This window comes from Lepus europaeus, chromosome X (assembly GCF_033115175.1).
Source record: "Lepus europaeus isolate LE1 chromosome X, mLepTim1.pri, whole genome shotgun sequence".
NCBI lineage: Eukaryota > Metazoa > Chordata > Mammalia > Lagomorpha > Leporidae > Lepus > Lepus europaeus.
Window position 1 is genome coordinate 44,500,478 of NC_084850.1, and position 16,429 is coordinate 44,516,906.

A 16,429-nucleotide genomic window follows, 5' to 3' on the forward strand; every position below is an offset into this window, starting at 1 on the left:
CGCCCCCGAGCCTGTTGCGCAACTCTCGGAGCAGGGGGAAAAAAAAGGCGCAGTGAGAGGGTTTGGATGTGCGCGCAAGTTGGCGTGGTGAGTGGCGCCAGCGCAGGGCGTTAGGGGTAGCGTGTGTGTGTGTGTGTGTGTGTGTGCGCTCGCGCGCGCGTTTGCGCGCGCACGCGTTAACTAGTTGGCCTTGGGGCGTGAGCGCGCGCAAGCCCTCGTGGCGCCGGCAGTGGTGGGTGTGCGCAGGCGCGCACCCTTGGCCTGGAGGGGAGGGGGCAGAGGGTGTGGAGCTGAGGCGCTCTATACAGGTTCTTTACTTCTGTGTATGGTTTGAAGAGCCGTTTTACTGAAAAAGAAAATAATAACCAAGAATACGCGCTGCAACCAAAGGCGTCTGTTAAGAAATATTTGTTTTCTTTACCGATTTCATTTTAGACCCCCCCCCCCAACACTTTCTTCCCACGTTTACTACCGTTCTTCTAATCCGTGAACGGTCTTTTAATGGTTAAGAGCCAAATCCTCCCACTCCCTTATTAGCAACTCCAAGGGGCAGCTTCTGTTAACTTCCTTAATTATCCTCCTCCCTTCTTCCCCCTTCCCCGCCCCGCGCCCCTTTTCGCAGTTCTCCTGGCACAAATTAAATTTTCTCATAAAAATATCTACATAGGACAGCCTTCCCCTCCGCTAGCGACTCTGAATTTCTGTGAAGGATGAAGCCCTCTTACCTGTTTGTCAGGATCTCCAAGTACAGCGCCCTTCTTAAGGCAAATGCGCATTCAATTAATTTTCCAGAAAGTTCTCTGGCTGAGGTTGCTACCTCTGGAGCCTGCCGCTAGATGCCGCCAAATCCCAGTAAAGGATCGGTCCCTGGGATTATGGGATAGTATTCCCCCTTTTCTTGTTTGCTGAACTCTCCACACAAGCTATAGGGATCATATAGGCACTATATCTTTAATCTTTAGGGAGAAATAAAATCAACTTTCATAAATAGCCCTGTTATGACACTATGACCCATGAGCCAGATGTTTTTGCTGATTTTGTATTTTCTCCATGGGAAAAAAGTCACCTTCTCCGTTCTTGTAACCCTAGGTGCTGAAGCTGATGCAAACCCTTACCCCTCTTACTCACCAATGCTCTCGATTCCCCTAAATGCATAATGCAGTTGACTGTTTATTCAGTCAGTAAAGAAAGATAAGAACTTCGAGATAAAACTTGGACATTGGTATTGAAAACCAATCTTTCCCCTTTGAATTTTTTAAATGTTATGTATATTCCTCCCCACCTCCTTCTGCACTGATTCCGCTTAACTTTGTTGTGCCTTTGACGTCAGAGACTTAATTTTAAACCCTGTTTCACCACTCAGTAGCCCTGTGACCCTGGGCAAATGATTTCTGTCCTGTGATCCTCAGTTTGTTGCATGCTTTCTTATGTTTTAGATGCTGTGTTAAATGTTTCACATATATATCTTATTGTTCCCTAAATCCTTATTAGATGGCTACTGCCAAAGCAAAATCCTAACTAACCTATAGTTATCCATCACATATATCTGTACATACACGGAAGGGATTTTGAGGGCAGTGGTTCTCAAAATGTGTTTCCCACAAGTCTCAGCATCCTCTGGGGAGTTGTCAGCATTTCGCATTCTCAGGTTTCACCTTGAACCTAATGAGTTAGAAATTCTCTGTGTGTGGTTTAGCAATCTGTTATTGCAAACTTCAATGATTCAGTGCACCCTGAAGTTTGAGGACCAGGGCTTTGTAGGGCTGAAATACAGTGCTTGCTTTTGCAGGCACCACTAGAGGGTGCTACAGAATAGAAAGCCAAACAGTAAATGATGAGTATGTTTTGAAGCGAGCTGTATTATCAGACACATTTTACACATTAAAATCAAATATGAAGAGGTGTGGAATTATTTTCCTTGTGCACTCAATTAGTATGGAACCAGGATTTGAACTTTACTTGCCTCTCCAGTCCAACTTCTTAATGGTGCTGTGTTGTGCAACCACATCAACTTGTCTCAAAAAAAAAAAAGTATCTTTTTTCCTCTGATTTGGATAATGTTGACTGGAGTATGAGGGAGAGGGCAGTAAAGCAAAAACAATTAAGTGGAAGTATTTTGATGATTTTCATACCCTTCCCCAGCTCCATTCTGCAATAGGAGGTCACAGAAAAGCCCATGAGCGTCCTTTCTGTTTTTTCTTTCTCTAGTGTTCAATGTACTCTGCACTTGTCTTCTGTGTGTGATGAAATAATTAGGGTGGTGAAGAAACACAGTTGCTGAAGACCTATTATGGGCCACACTGTAAGACCGTATACCCATGTATCCCAACAATAAGGCCTATAGATTAGGTGATAGTTATCATGATTGCATAGATTTTGGAAGTGAGTTGCAGAGTCTGTAATTCTTTTTCTTTGGTCATGTAACTTATAAATCGTGAAGCCCAGATAATCCCTGGAATATCTGATCCTATTACTCTCCTAAGCCTCCTACTCTCAGATTTGAATCTGATTTACTTCCTATTTAAGTGATTTCAAACAAGTTCTTTTTTTTTTTTTATTTGACAGGTAGAGTTATAGACAGAGAGAGAGAGAGAGAGAGAGAGAGACAGAGAGAAAGGTCTTCCCTCCACCGGTTCACTCCCCAAATGGCTGCTATGGCCAGCACTGCGCCAATCCGAAGCCAGGAGCCAGGTACTTCTTCCTGGTTCTCCATGCGGGTGCAGGGGCCCAAGCACTTGGGCCATCCTCCACTGCCCTCCTGGGCCACAGCAGAGAGCTGGACTGGAAGAGGAACAACTGGGACTAGAACCAGCGCCCACATGGGATGCTAGTGCTGCAGGCAGAGGATTAACCAAGTGAGCCTCGGCGCTGGTCCCTTAACTTGTTTAAGCATCAGTGTCACAATATATTAAATGAGAGCAAATATTTCTGCTTCATAACCTTACAGCCACACTTCCTAATATAGTGTCCAGCCTAACATGTGGCTATTTAAATTAAGATGAACAAAAATTAGAAATTCAGTTCCTCAGTTGCACTAGCCACATTTCCAGGGCTCAGTAGGTACTTATGGCTAGCAACTCTCATATTAGCACAGATACACAACAGTCCCCTGACCTCTGAAAGTTCTTCTGGACTGTGCTGATTCAGAGAATGTAAGGTATGAAAAAGGACCTAGTATAGCCCATGTCTCATGGCAGATGCCCAAGAAAAGTCATTTCTTGTGCTCTCTCAGCATCAGGTCTCAGGTTCTCCCATTTTCTATATGGGGTCAGGGCAGGAAACAACTAAGGTACTATTGTAACAAGAGTCATTGCGATCTACGTCTCCTGACTCTTGCTTCAATATTCTGTCTTGTGGACCTGTGGATACACTTGATTGAATGAGGTTTCAAGGACAAGCGTGTGAAGAATGTGAATTAGCTTTGCAGTCTGGGTGGTAGCAGAAAAAGGCATAGGAAGTGAATACCTCTGATGTGCAGGGCAGCACAATGCCCAGCTCTTTTACATCTGTTATCTTAGTAAATCCTCACTGAGGCCCAGAGAAGTCAAACTCTCTCCCCAATTTACTCAGCAAGTAAATGGTAGAGTGAGGATTGAGGCTTTTCTCTTACTCTGAAGCCCAACCTTTCCCCCGGTTATGTCATACTACCCTCCAAAATATGAAAGACCCTCTGCTGCCTTCACTTACTGGTGAGATTAGGCTTCAGAAGATTTCTGATGGGTAGTGGGTCCTTGGAAAATGCAAGTTACTCTTCATTCAGATTCACAGATGAATTGCTGTCTTCACAATCTGTTTCAACTGGAAGGGAAAGATAGCTTAGGTTTGTTTGGCTCCAAGGCCCAAGGCCAGACAGAGACTATTTATGGTCCTAGCCTTCACAGGACATAGAATAGCTCTGACAACCCTGTGTTAATTCGCAAGGGCACCATTAGCTCATAAATGCCTTTGTGCAGATTAGAAACCTGTGCCACCTGGAGGCAGACACATTGCACCACAGAAGTGTCCACATCAGTGGAACAATGAGAAAAATTTTCATTCTCTAGGCTGCTACAGTTTCACCAGGGTAGTTGAAGAATGAATTTCAGCCCAGATTTGTGCTCCCTTGGTTGGGCACCCTTAGGCAAATTGCCCAGGGTGGTCTTCTGTCCTTGCTTGTCTCACCCTGTGGCTAAGGGAGCCTTCCTAGGTCTGGAAGGTAGTGATCAGTCTGTTCGGGAGGGTGTCCTATGGCTTCTGGGTAGTAGATGAAATGGCTGTATCCTAGGGTTAATTTTGGCACTAAAAATTTTGTTCTGACTAGCTTGTTGAATGTCTTGTAAAGGAATACTTGGTTACTGTAAAAGATGAAAAACAAAACCAAGTATTTAGCAAAAATGGTATTTCTTTCATGAAGATGTTTTACTGTGCATTTGTCCTTGCCTCATTCAATAGGGATTTCATTAAACCAGACCAGATCAGTCTGGTTCAATCTAGTTGCTTAGCCTATGACAAATAAGAAAAAAGATGGAAAATATCATGGGAAAGTTCATCCTTTGTGGGTAATCTCTTCTCTTGTAGCTCCTCTTTCATATTTAATTCACAACCCAACTGACCCGTCCATTTGACAGAAAGAGGACCTTGCAAATAGCTGAAAGCCTGAAGGTAATCTATACAGTCCTTGAGTGACCTTGGGATATCAGAGTTGCACGTAATCTCTTGTTTTCCCCTCCCTAAGTTAATAGTTGATCATGTAGTTTGCAAAGCTTTGTGGTCTTGTGAACCACAGATTTCACTGGGAATAATCATGTGAAGTTCTACCTTGAGCCATTATTCTCGAGTTTAAGTTTGCTTATGCTTACAATCTCTGCCTATAGGCCACCTTTCTTTCTTTCTTTCTTTCTTTTTTTTTTTTTTTGACAGGCAGAGTGGACAGTGAGAGAGAGAGACAGAGAGAAAGGTCTTCCTTTTGCCATTGGTTCACCCTCCAATGGCCACCGTGGCCGACGCACTGCAGCCGGCGCACCGCGCTGATCCGAAGGCAGGAGCCAGGTGCTTCTCCTGGTCTCCCATGGGGTGCAGGGCCCAAGCACTTTGGGCCATCCTCCACTGCACTCCCTGGTATAGGCCACCTTTCAATGGGTATGATAAAAGCTATGCCTTTTGTAAATATCAGGTGTCATATTAAAAGAGGATGAGGCCTAAATCTGTACATATGAAATACACGAAACTTGAATAACTTAAGTAAAGAGTTTTTAAAAGAGGATGAGGTAGTAATACTACACTTGATGTTAGCCAAAAGGCTGAGAAGCGATGAGGTAGTAATACTTAAAGTGTTGCATCTGAGTTGCTGAAGCTTAGTGATGGGCACATGGGGGTTCATTATACTAGTTTTCCTCCTCTTGTGGTATTTTTGAAAGTTTCCACAGTAAAGCGTTTTAAAAAGACGAAAAAGGTGTTAAAAGCTGCTCCACCAGTCCGGGGGAAGAGAACTCGCATGGGTTTCTGTTTGGAAGAGTACGCATTGACCAAGGGATTAGGTAGAATGCACACTCTTTGGTAGGGAGGCACCATGTAAAAAATCTCAGGAGGGGGGGTTTTAGATGGAAAAAGACTCTTGGCCAGAAGACCCGATGAAGTCTCGGAGCAGGAGACTCTCCTGCCTGCGGTGGCGCTCCACCAGGCCTTGAAAGAAGCATTGCTACAAGAGCAAGTGGGGGTCAAAGAAGTGTATCATATCCCTCAGGCGTTTGGGAGTGGGGGAGGCTGACACCCAGGGGAGGAGGCCTCAGCTAATTGGCGGGAGCTGTGTTAGCCAGCAGGCAAAGGGAATGTGGGGGCAAGAGAGAGAACTGGGAGAACCAGGGCTTCATTCTCAGCGCGTATGAACGCTGAAGAGGGCAAAGCTGCTAAGGAAGAGATGCCCGGGAGCAGCGTATGTGACAAAGAGGACCTCTTTGTCGCTCAGGACCTCATGAGTAGTATGGTGGAAGCTCCAGGCCCCAACTGATTTGTAGTTTTTAAAAGAGTGGGAAATCCATCTGAAGGTGAAGAAAACACACACACACGTGTGCACACACTTTCAAAAACCTGCAATATGGCCGCTCAGCTTGGAAAGACAGATTCCAAAGAGTATACGTTGAAAGCTGTGTGGTTTAGTTCTTGGTTTGGTGGCGGTTGTGTTTTTACTGTGTAATTGAGCACACAAGAGTTGTAGGTACATTGTTGGGAGATAGCAGATATGGTTGGAGAGAAGGGGCACTGTTTAGGGCAAGAGGTCCTCAGAACATGCTCTTTCGAGGCCCAGAGGTTGAGATAAGCCGATTTGCAAGCAGGGACAGAGAGGAGAGCAAGGGCAGTTCCTAAAAGGTACAAAGCTGAGATTCACCCAGCTACTCCCAGGCTCGAGTTGTGGGTGGGACATCAGTGAGCCCAGGCGGGTGCAGCCAGCTTTCAATAAAGCTGGTCTGTGAGACTTGGCTGAGAGGACAGAGGAAGATTGATGTTTGCCCCAGAGTGGGGCTGTCAGCTGTGCTCACCGCCTCGCCATGCTCCCAGCTGTAAACAAAAGTCCTGGCCCTTCATGGCACTGCAGAGCAGCCCAGGCTGGCGTAAGTCTCTGAGGACAGCTTGACCATTTTCTCATCCTGGCTGACAACCAGAAGACAGAAGAAACAATAGAAGGTTGGGGGGGTGCTGGGGTGGGGACCAGGATTGCAAGGGGGTGAGAAGCAGTGACCAGTGGGAAGGAATAGCCAATTTCAGATCTCAGGTCTTTGCATGCAAGTTGTAGGAATCTTTTACACAAAGTACACCCCTTTCCTATCAGCTTCACGGATAATAGTGAATATCTAAAGGAGGTCTGCAGAGACTCTAGTGCCTCATTCATTCATTCATTCAATGAATATGTTGCACAGTCCCTCATTGTGTTAGATACCCTGGATGATGCTAAAGTAATAGAAAAGAGTTTGCAAATCCAAGGAGCTTACATGGCGTTTGAGAATCTGTGTGAAGTTAAGTAACTACCCTAAATAGTAGATCTTTAAATGCTCAGCAACACGCATGGAACAGTAAGTCGTATTGGGGTGTCAACAGTGGACCTGGCCCTGGGGAGGGCTGTAGAAACATAGGCACTGTTCGGCTAGGAAGAAAAGGTACCAGGCATTCCAGACCAGGACGAGGTCCTTAGTGAAAATGAGACCTGCTTTGGTTAAAGGAGAAGGTTAGTGTCCGGGCCTCTCTTCACTCCTCACTCCCTCACATCCCTCACCATGGCGAACCCAGCCTGCAAGTCTCACTTGGAATGTTACTTCCTTACGGAGCCCTTCCCTGATGACCAGCCTCTGGTTAAGTGCTTTTGCTTTCTGTTCCCTCAGCACCTGTGACACGCCTCTTTGCAAGACACCACTGTTTTCACCTGCTGACCTACTGTGGTTTCCCTACAATCTGTTCTCCACACTGTGGTCAGATTTTTTTTTTCAAATGAGAATCTATTACACCACTTCCCTCTTCAAAGCTCTCTTATACTTTGCACTTTCCTTCTCCTTTGTCTCCTTGGTCCTTCCTGATTCTTTGCTTCTTCCTTTTCTTTCAGGTCACATCTGAAATGTGTCTGCCTCAGGGAAGCCTTTCTAGACATTCCCTCCCCAACTTGGGCCACGACTAGGTCAGTGTCCCTCTTACATATTTCCACAACACCCCCCACCCCGTTTTCTCTACCTCGCTATCATCCAGGAACTTAGTCCATGTCTGTCTTCCCTGCTAGAATACAAGATCTATGAGGCTAAGTGCTAAGTTTCTTCTTAACTGTGTATACTGAGTGTTTAGCACAGTGCCTATTGTGGTAGCTACTCCACCATAATTTGTGAATGAATCCAAGGGAGATGACGCACCTGCAGGTGAAAGCTGGTCTCAAGGACTGGTCCTCCACCTATATGTGAAGGGAAAACATTAAAAGTTTTCAATTTTGAGAGGAAGAACTCATGAGAGAACACTGACTTCTGAAAACACAAAACAAAATGAATGATCAAGCAAAACCCAGATAGTTCTAACCTTAGCTTTCCCCAAACCCTAGCCTTCTCATTATCTTGTGGACTCATGTACTCTCCCTCCCCGATTCTTCCCCTCTCCAACCCCCTCTGAAAACAGAAGAAATTTGCTTATTGGTTCTTCAAACCAGAATTTTGACATTGTGGCCAAATGTGCTTATGTCCACATGTAAAATTGTTCATTTGGTTGGAAGATGTCATAGAGGCAGTGTGCACCCACCCGTACCCCACAGAAAGACAAAGGGAGGAAATGGAGATGATTTTGTAGCTACAGTCCTCACTGGATATTTCTTGCTTGAGGAATACCATCCGGATGGAATCAGTGACATCTTAAAGCTATAACAATTTGTTTCTACCTTTCCTTTCTCTCTTTAACCGTTTACCCTAAACATGAATCCACCACTAAGATATTAGAAAGGTTACATAAGTAGCAGAAAGAAGATAATGGGTTCATTTCCATAATCTGTTGTTCTTGTCTCTTGAGGGCCCTGGATGAAGAGGGTTATATACCTGGAATTTGAAATCTTAATGAGATAGGATAGGAAAGGTTGAACTCCAAAATCAGTGTAGTACATTTCATTAGAATAGTGGATTATAATTATAAGATATAATTAATTATAAATATAGAAAAAATGATAATTAATGAGAAACCGCATTTTCTTCTTTCTGAAAGAACCAACCTGCAGCTTAGGTCAATGAAATGATGATACCAGCTAGGGCTAAAGGAAGTATAAGTCAAAGGAATTCACAAAGAAACTCTAGTGGAGGAAACTCTGAATTTATAGGATATGGAGCTAGGCATGACCATTTTATTTTTGTAATATGATCCTGCTGCCAAGATTTGGCTATCCCCTTCCTATGGGGACTATGATAATTGAACCTGGGTATCAGTCAAAAGACAAACAAGGAAGAGGTTCAGGACTGAATAGTCATTATAGAAACAGTTTCCTCTGATGAAGATTACCTTTAGCCTTGAATCTCGGTTCAGGAAGTCGAAGAAGTGAGCCTCTGGAGCTAATAAGTGATAACACTCTAGTCTTGCCCTTTCTATTCTATTTTTCCTTTCACAGCTACAGTTAATGGAAAAAGGGAGTTACAAGTAGGGTCTGGGCTTTGCCCATTCGGACCCTCTGTACCCCATGTTGTCTGATGAAGCGACAAGACTGAAATGATCTGGGAAGGCCCTCCCAGCTCTGTTATGCCAGGTTCTGGAATTCTGGGACATTGTGACCCACTGACCCACTTACCTTATGGGAAATCCCATGATTCATTAGGTTTCTAAAAGGGCCACCTCTTTATTTCTATATAGAAGAATTAGTGCTGAAAGTTAAATGCAGTCAAGATACCAAATGTGTTGCTGTGACCAGTGGTCCCAAGCATTCTTGTGCTTTGATGGTCAGGACTGTCTTTAGCATTAAACTGAGAACTGATAAGCCTAGAGGCCTCAGCCAGGCATTGATAGTAAGTATAAGGAGAGGTAGGGTGACAAGTATTTCATGTTTCTGTAGGTTGATAATTTGAAGAGGGTCTTAGACCTAGACATGATATCCAATTATTAGATTCCTTTGTCATGGCTGTCCTTCAGTTTAGTCTGTTCTCAAACAGCAAGGTCCTCTTAGAATACTAGCTGTAACATCCCTTGACTGGTTAAATGGCTTACCTGTGACAGTTACAGATGGTACAGAGTTTTGTTGTTGTTGTTGTTGAAGATTTATTTATTTATTTGAAAGGCAGAAGGGCTTACAGACAGGGAGGGAGAGGCAGAGAGAGATCTTGCATCTGCTGGTTCACTCCCTAGATGGCTGCCACTGTCAGTGCTGAGCCAGGCTGAAGCCAGGAGCCAGGAGCTTCCTCCAGGCCTCCCACATGGGTACAGGGACCCAAAGTCTTGGGACTTCCTCTATTGCCCTCCTGTGTGCATTAGCAGGGAGCTGGATTGGAAGTGGAGCAGCCAGGACTTGAACCAGTGCTCATATGAGATGCCAGCACTGTAGATGGTGGCTTTACCTGCTGCACCATAATGCCAGCCCCGATGGTAGTTTCATTTCTCAATTTTTTTAAAGCAGCAATAAGCTCTTCCCTTGCTTCCCCTCCATACCCCAAATAAAATATTATGGTGTTGTGAATATATAAGGTGAAAGTGGAGTTACTCTTACTGAAATGTGTGTGTGTTTGTGTGTGTGTGCGTGTGTGTGTTGCTACCTGTGTTTTTTTTTTTTTCCCTTAAAAGCCTAGGACTCCTTGAAGATGACTTTGAGATTCTTTGCCTAATAGATAAGGCATTGTACTGAGAAATAGGAAACCTGGGTTTTGCTTTTGTTGTGAGACTTGGATGAGTCCATTAACCTCTCCCAGCCTCATTTCCTCACCCCTTGCATGGATACATGGTTATCTTACCTGAAAGCTTTGCTCTGAGGATGATACACCACTTCAATGCTTTGAAAAAGAAAAATATAAATAAGGATGCTTGTTGCCTTGAAAGTACTGTCCTTTATGACACAAGCCTTACAAAGAAAATAGAGTTGGTAAGAACTAGCACGGAAACAGGGTGGTTGAAAAAAACTTTTTTAAGAACTACAGTGTTAGCAAATACTAATCCATTTCACGTTCTCACCCTGGTACAGAGAACATAAAAATAAATGCATTATAATTCCTGACCTCAAACTTATATTTATGTGTGAGAGAAACAGTTAAAAGAACACTATATGGGGCTGGTGTGGCAGAACACTACATGGTTGTGGCAGGGCAGGTTAAGCTGCCACCTGTGATGCCGGCATCTCATTTGAGCGCTGGTTTGAGTCCTGGTAACTCCACTTCCCATCCAGCTCCCTGCTAATGCTTCTGAGAAAACAGTGGAACATGACCCAAATGCTTGGCCCCTGCCACCCATGTGGGAGACCCAGATGGAGTTTGAGGCTCCTGGCTTCAGCTTGGCCCAGCTCCAGCTATTGTGGCCATTTGGGGAGTGAACGAGTAGATGGAAGACCTCTCTTTCAGTCTCTCCTTCTCTCTGTAACTACCTTTCATGTAAATCTTTAGAAAATTTTAAAAAATATTTTAAAGTCCTTTTTTAAAAAAGCTATCCTCTATGTGACTTTGAATTTCTCTCTAGCTATTGATCTGTTGCCCTCTTTCCATTCACTGCCATATCCCTTAAAAGGAATATCGTTATTAGTCATCTTCACACCCTCATCTTTGCCCTTACTTACTCCTTAAGCCACTGTAATCTATGTTCTGCTTTCTTTCCCCTACTTCCCCCCTAATGTGTTTCTTGTGTTTCTCACGCTGCCTTCTTCTTGCTCTATGAAATCAACACTGTCCTCATCTTTCCTGATTTCTCTCTTACATTTGTCAGTACTGTCACACCTTTTGGAAATTCTCTTCTCCCATGGCTTTCATTTTCTACGTTCTTCTCTTGCCCCTCTGACGATTCCTTCTTGTCCTTATTCTCCAGCTTTCACCTCTCCTGCTGTACACATACTGCTTGGCTATTCCGGACTAGTTCCATGGCTGGGGCAATCTGCAAGCTGATGATTCTCAAATTTCTACCCTTGTACCATGAGTACCTCACAAACTCAACATATTTAGAGTCAGAAAAGTCACAATCTCCTTAAAACATTCTCTTCCCAGTCAGTGTGGTGGTATAACAGGTTAAGCTGCTGCCTGCAACACCAGCATCCCATACGGGCACTGGTTCGAGTCCTAGCTGCTCCACTTCTGATCCAGCTCCCTGCTAGTGGCCTGGGAAAGCAGTGGAAGATGGCCCAAGTGCTTGGGCCCCTGCACCCACGTGGGAGACCAGGATAAAGCTCCTGGCTGTTGGCTTCTGCTTTGCCCAATCCTGGCTGTTGCCACCATTTGGGGTGTGAACCAGCGGATGGAAGGTCTCTTCCTTTTCCTCTTCCTCTTCCTCCTCCCCCTCTCTTCTCTTCTCTTCTCTTCTCTTCTCTCTCTCTCTCTCTCTCTCTCTCTCTCTGCCTTTCAAATAAAATAAATCTTAAAATATTCTCTTCCACCCATCTTCCAATATTCACAATCTTTTTAAAAAGATTTATTTATTTCTTTGAAAGGCAGAGTTACAGAGAGAGAGGGAGAGAGCGAGGGAACGATCTTCCATCTACTGGTTCACTCCCAAAATGACTGCCATGACCAGACCTGGACCAGGCTAAATCCAGGAGCCTGGAACTCCATCTGGGTCTCCCACATAGGTGGCAGGGGCCCAAGCACTTGAGCTATCTTCTGCTGCCTTTCCAGGTGCATTAGCAGGGAGCTGGATTGGAAATGAAGCAGCCAGGACTCAAACCAGTGCACATACGGGATGCCAGTGTTGCAGGCAGTGCCTTAACCCACTGTGCTGCAACCCTGGCCACCCAGTGTTACCAAAGGTGAAGAGTGGTACTTTTTGCCCAGTTACCCAAGCCACAAACCTAGGAGTCATCTTTGACAACAACTTTTCCACAGCCCACAGATAAAATCAATGACCAAGTCTTGTTGAGTATACCTTTAAAGTATTTCTGAAGTCTCTCCCTCCTTCTCCGTCCTCCCTGACTTCATCTTTTTTTTTTTTTGACAGGCAGAGTGGATAGTGAGAGAGAGAGAGAGAGACAGAGAGGAAGGTCTGCCTTTTTGCCGTTGGTTCACCCTCCAATGGCCACTGCGGCTGGCGCATCTCGCTGATCCAAAGCCAGGATCCAGGTGCTTCTCCTGGTCTCCCATGCAGGTGCAGGGCCCAAGCACTTGGGCCGTCCTCCACTGCCTTCCTGGGCCATAGCAGAGAGCTGGCCTGGAAGAGGGGCAACCGGGATAGAATGCGGCGCCCCAACCGGGACTAGAACCCGGTGTGCCGGCGCCGCAAGGCGGAGGATTAGCCTGTTAAGCCACGGTGCCGGCCTCCTGACTTCATCTTACTTCAACCTTTGATTCCAGTATGGTTTCCTACCTCTACACTATTGCCAATATAACCTTTCTACACTTGGTCTTAGCCAAAAGGCTGAGAAGTGATGCCAATGTAACCTTTCTAAAATAGTCTTTTTATGACCGTCCCTTGCTTTTAATCTTTTGATAGCTCCCTATTGCCTCAGCAAAAAGCCCAGGTTCCTCCTTAAATTGACCTATAGGAAATCTGATCAGGCCCCTTACAGTACCTCCTACGCTGATCCACTCTGACCCTAGCAACTCATTCTGTCTCGTTCTCTGTGCCTTTGCACATGCTGTTCCCTAGACGTTAAATGCCTCTCCCTGACTTCTACCACGTGAAGTATTTCTACTCACCTTTCAAGACTCTAACCAGATACCACATTTTTTTGAAGTAGTTTTGAAACCTGTTACTTCAGCATACAGACAGATTTAGGTTCTGCAATAATGCCTTGTACAGAACTATATTTGTAAGTTTATATAGTATTCCTTTTTCATTTTTTAAAAAATTATTTATTTGAAAGGCAGAGTTAGAGATGTATTAGCAGGGAGCTGGATCGTAATTGCAGCTGCTGGAACCTGGGATGCTGGTCGAGCCACAACACCAGTCCCAAAATTTATTTATTTGAAAAGCACACACACACACACACACAGAGAAAGAGAGAGAGAGAGAGAGGAAGAGAGACAGAGACAGAGAGAAAGACAGAGAGAGCGAGCTGCTGGTTCACCCCTCAAATGCCTGCAGTAGCCAGAGATGGGCCAGGTTGAAGTCAGAAGCCAAGAACTCAATTAAAATTTCCCATGAGTGTAGCAGGGACCCAAGTACTTGAACACCTGCTGCCGCCCAGGGTGTGTATTAGCAGGAAATTAGAATTGAGAGCAAAGCTAGGACTTGAACCCAGACATTCCAATATGGTGTGCAGGCATCCTTCTAAGTGGTATATTAACTGCTGCTCCAAATGCAAAGCTTGAATGGTCGTTTCTAGTTTTTCTTTCATTTTGAATGGGAGATACTTTTCTCCACCCCAGCTAAAAAAGATGAGACTCAGAGATTTAGCAATTTTCTGTTACATAGTTTGTCAGCATGTTCTATACCAGCAGGAAGAACCCAGTGCCTGTGGATAGACTGAAAACATAAAAGATAAGTGATTTTTGCTTGACCGTTTTTTTGAGTGTAGACTCAGGAAGGTGAGTCACACAAATGGAAATTTGAAGTAGTAACCAGGCCAGAAATTTGAGAGGTGTAGAAAAGACCCTATGATGATAATGGATGTGGTCAAGTAACGGCTAAGTTTTATTGAGCATTTACTATGTGCCAAGCACTGAGGTAAACATTACCTGCATTATCTTGCTTAATACTCACAAAAATCCCCATGAGGTAGTTATTGTTATCACCTTCATTTTAATTTATTTTTTTAAATTTTTAAACAATTTATTTTTATTTATTTGAAAAGCCAGCTGACAGAGAGAAGACCTTCCAACCACTGGTTCACTCCCAAATGGCTGTGATGTACAGGGTTGGGCCAGGCTGAAACCAGGAGCCTGGAACTCCATCTTGGTCTCCCACGTGGGTGGCAGGGTTTCTGTGGCTTTCCCAGGCACATTGTTAGCAGTGAGTTGATTGGATAGTGGAGCAGCCGGGACTAGAACTGGTGCCCATGTGGGATGCTGGCATTGCAGACAGAAGCTTAACTCGCTGTACCATAGCACTGGCCCCATCACCTTCATTTTACACATGTGGAAACTGAAGCATAGAAAGGATCAATGATTTGCTTAAGATCGCATAGTTACTGTGTGCTGGGTCTTTCAGAGCCTTCAAATGACCCAGTAGAGGAGGAAATTGAATCTAAGAGAGGTGACGTCATTTGTGTAAGAACCCTGGTATGCTAAGTGCTGGAATTGTAATTCCAACCCAGGCTGTGTCTGGTACCAAAGGCACCACGCTGTCTTAGACATTATGCTGTCATGAATGCACACCAGGAAAATACCCACTATCTGTATATTTTTCTAGCTCCAGCTCTGTAAGACAACATGTTCCCTGAATTTAGGTGATGGTAAGAACTTGCCCTTACTGTGGGGAATTGAGATTGAAAGCATTTGCTTCCTTGGTAACACACCACCCAGTATCGTGCGGCCAGGGCACTTGTGGAAAGCCTCGTGTTGAAAGCAGAGGCAGGAGGACAGAGTGGGTCAGGTGGGGTGGCAATGGCCGAGTTCTCAGGGGACCTCTTTAGGTGGCTCCATGATGGCGCACTTACTCCGTCGTCCTTCCGTGAAGAGAATGCCCTGCGAGCGTGCCTTGGCACAGATGCTCTTGTCCTCTTGGCCTAACCAGCATCGCTAACTGACTCTAGCAGGCAAGTTTGGAAACATTCTAATCGACGTGAAGTGTGATGCAGCAAAGGATGCGAGGCTGGGAAGAACAGCTTAACCGCGAATCCTTCAGAGATGCCCGACTTTGCAGCGGGGACAATACACAGAGCGTGTGGTTCGGATGGTTGTATCACTGTACTTGCCCCTGCCAGGCTTTTCATGTGCTGATTGATTTCTAAATATACCTCAGTACTTGTCTTCATGTATGGAGTATTACAGAGTTTAATCAGAATATTATCATTCTTAAATCAGTAATGCGATTTACAAAGTTTTGCAACCTTTCTTAACTTTGAATCAGTTACACCTAAAGATCAACCTGTGTGTGTATGTGTGTGTATGTGTGTGTGTGTGTGTGAACCCCATCTGATTGTGTAAGATGTCTTCCAGATCTATTGTTTTGTGATTAATTAAATTCATGGAGAAACAATGAACAGAAATTTGGTATATGTTAAAGCAAGTGAAAAGTCACTTTCACAATACGTGCCCATATGTAGTGTCGCTAAGCAGCAGTCCCTGCTATTTCTTGCACTGAACAAATGATAATACTTCCTGGCTTCCCAATCCCTTGGTGGCACCCTTGCTTGGTTGATTTGTCTTCCATCAACAGAGCAACCTAGCAGATCTTCAATCCCAATGTAGTGAAATCAACTTTAAGATTTTGATAACCGGAAATGATGAGAGAATAATAACTATAATAGTAAATTGGGAGATGCAAGTGGGAACATATATATAATCCCACAGGTGATACATTTTGGACAAAGCTGAGCCGTTTGCATGGCTCAGTAAGAGAAAATATCTTCAAGATTCAACCTCACATTTCAGCTAGAAGACTGTTTTGGGCTAATAGGTGGAGAAAAATGTGTATGGAGAGAGTGAGAAGAATGAATTCTAATCACTATATTTCTTCCATATAGAAAGCTCTTTTGGCTTTGTGGTTTTGTAGATAGCAAGAGACCCTGCTAGTGGATTGAAGGGTAAAAGGAAGATAGACCACAGTTTTTCAAAAAGCAGAGCAAACTGAAAGGAAGATGGAGGTTCTGATAGCCCCAACAAGGGAATAAATGAAGTGTTTTTCTCTGGAAAAACATATGTATAAAATATTTAACTGACATTAAATG

At 44.4% G+C, this 16,429-nt stretch overlaps 1 long non-coding RNA gene across 1 annotated transcript in view; it reads left to right on the forward strand.

Annotated features, from left to right (window-relative positions):
- The window catches only part of LOC133753679 (uncharacterized), a 25,940-nt gene continuing 9,511 nt past the window's right edge, over positions 1-16,429 (forward strand). The window contains exon 1 of the long non-coding RNA XR_009865078.1: positions 1-87. This is a non-coding gene — a long non-coding RNA (uncharacterized LOC133753679). The remainder of the gene's footprint in view (positions 88-16,429) is intronic.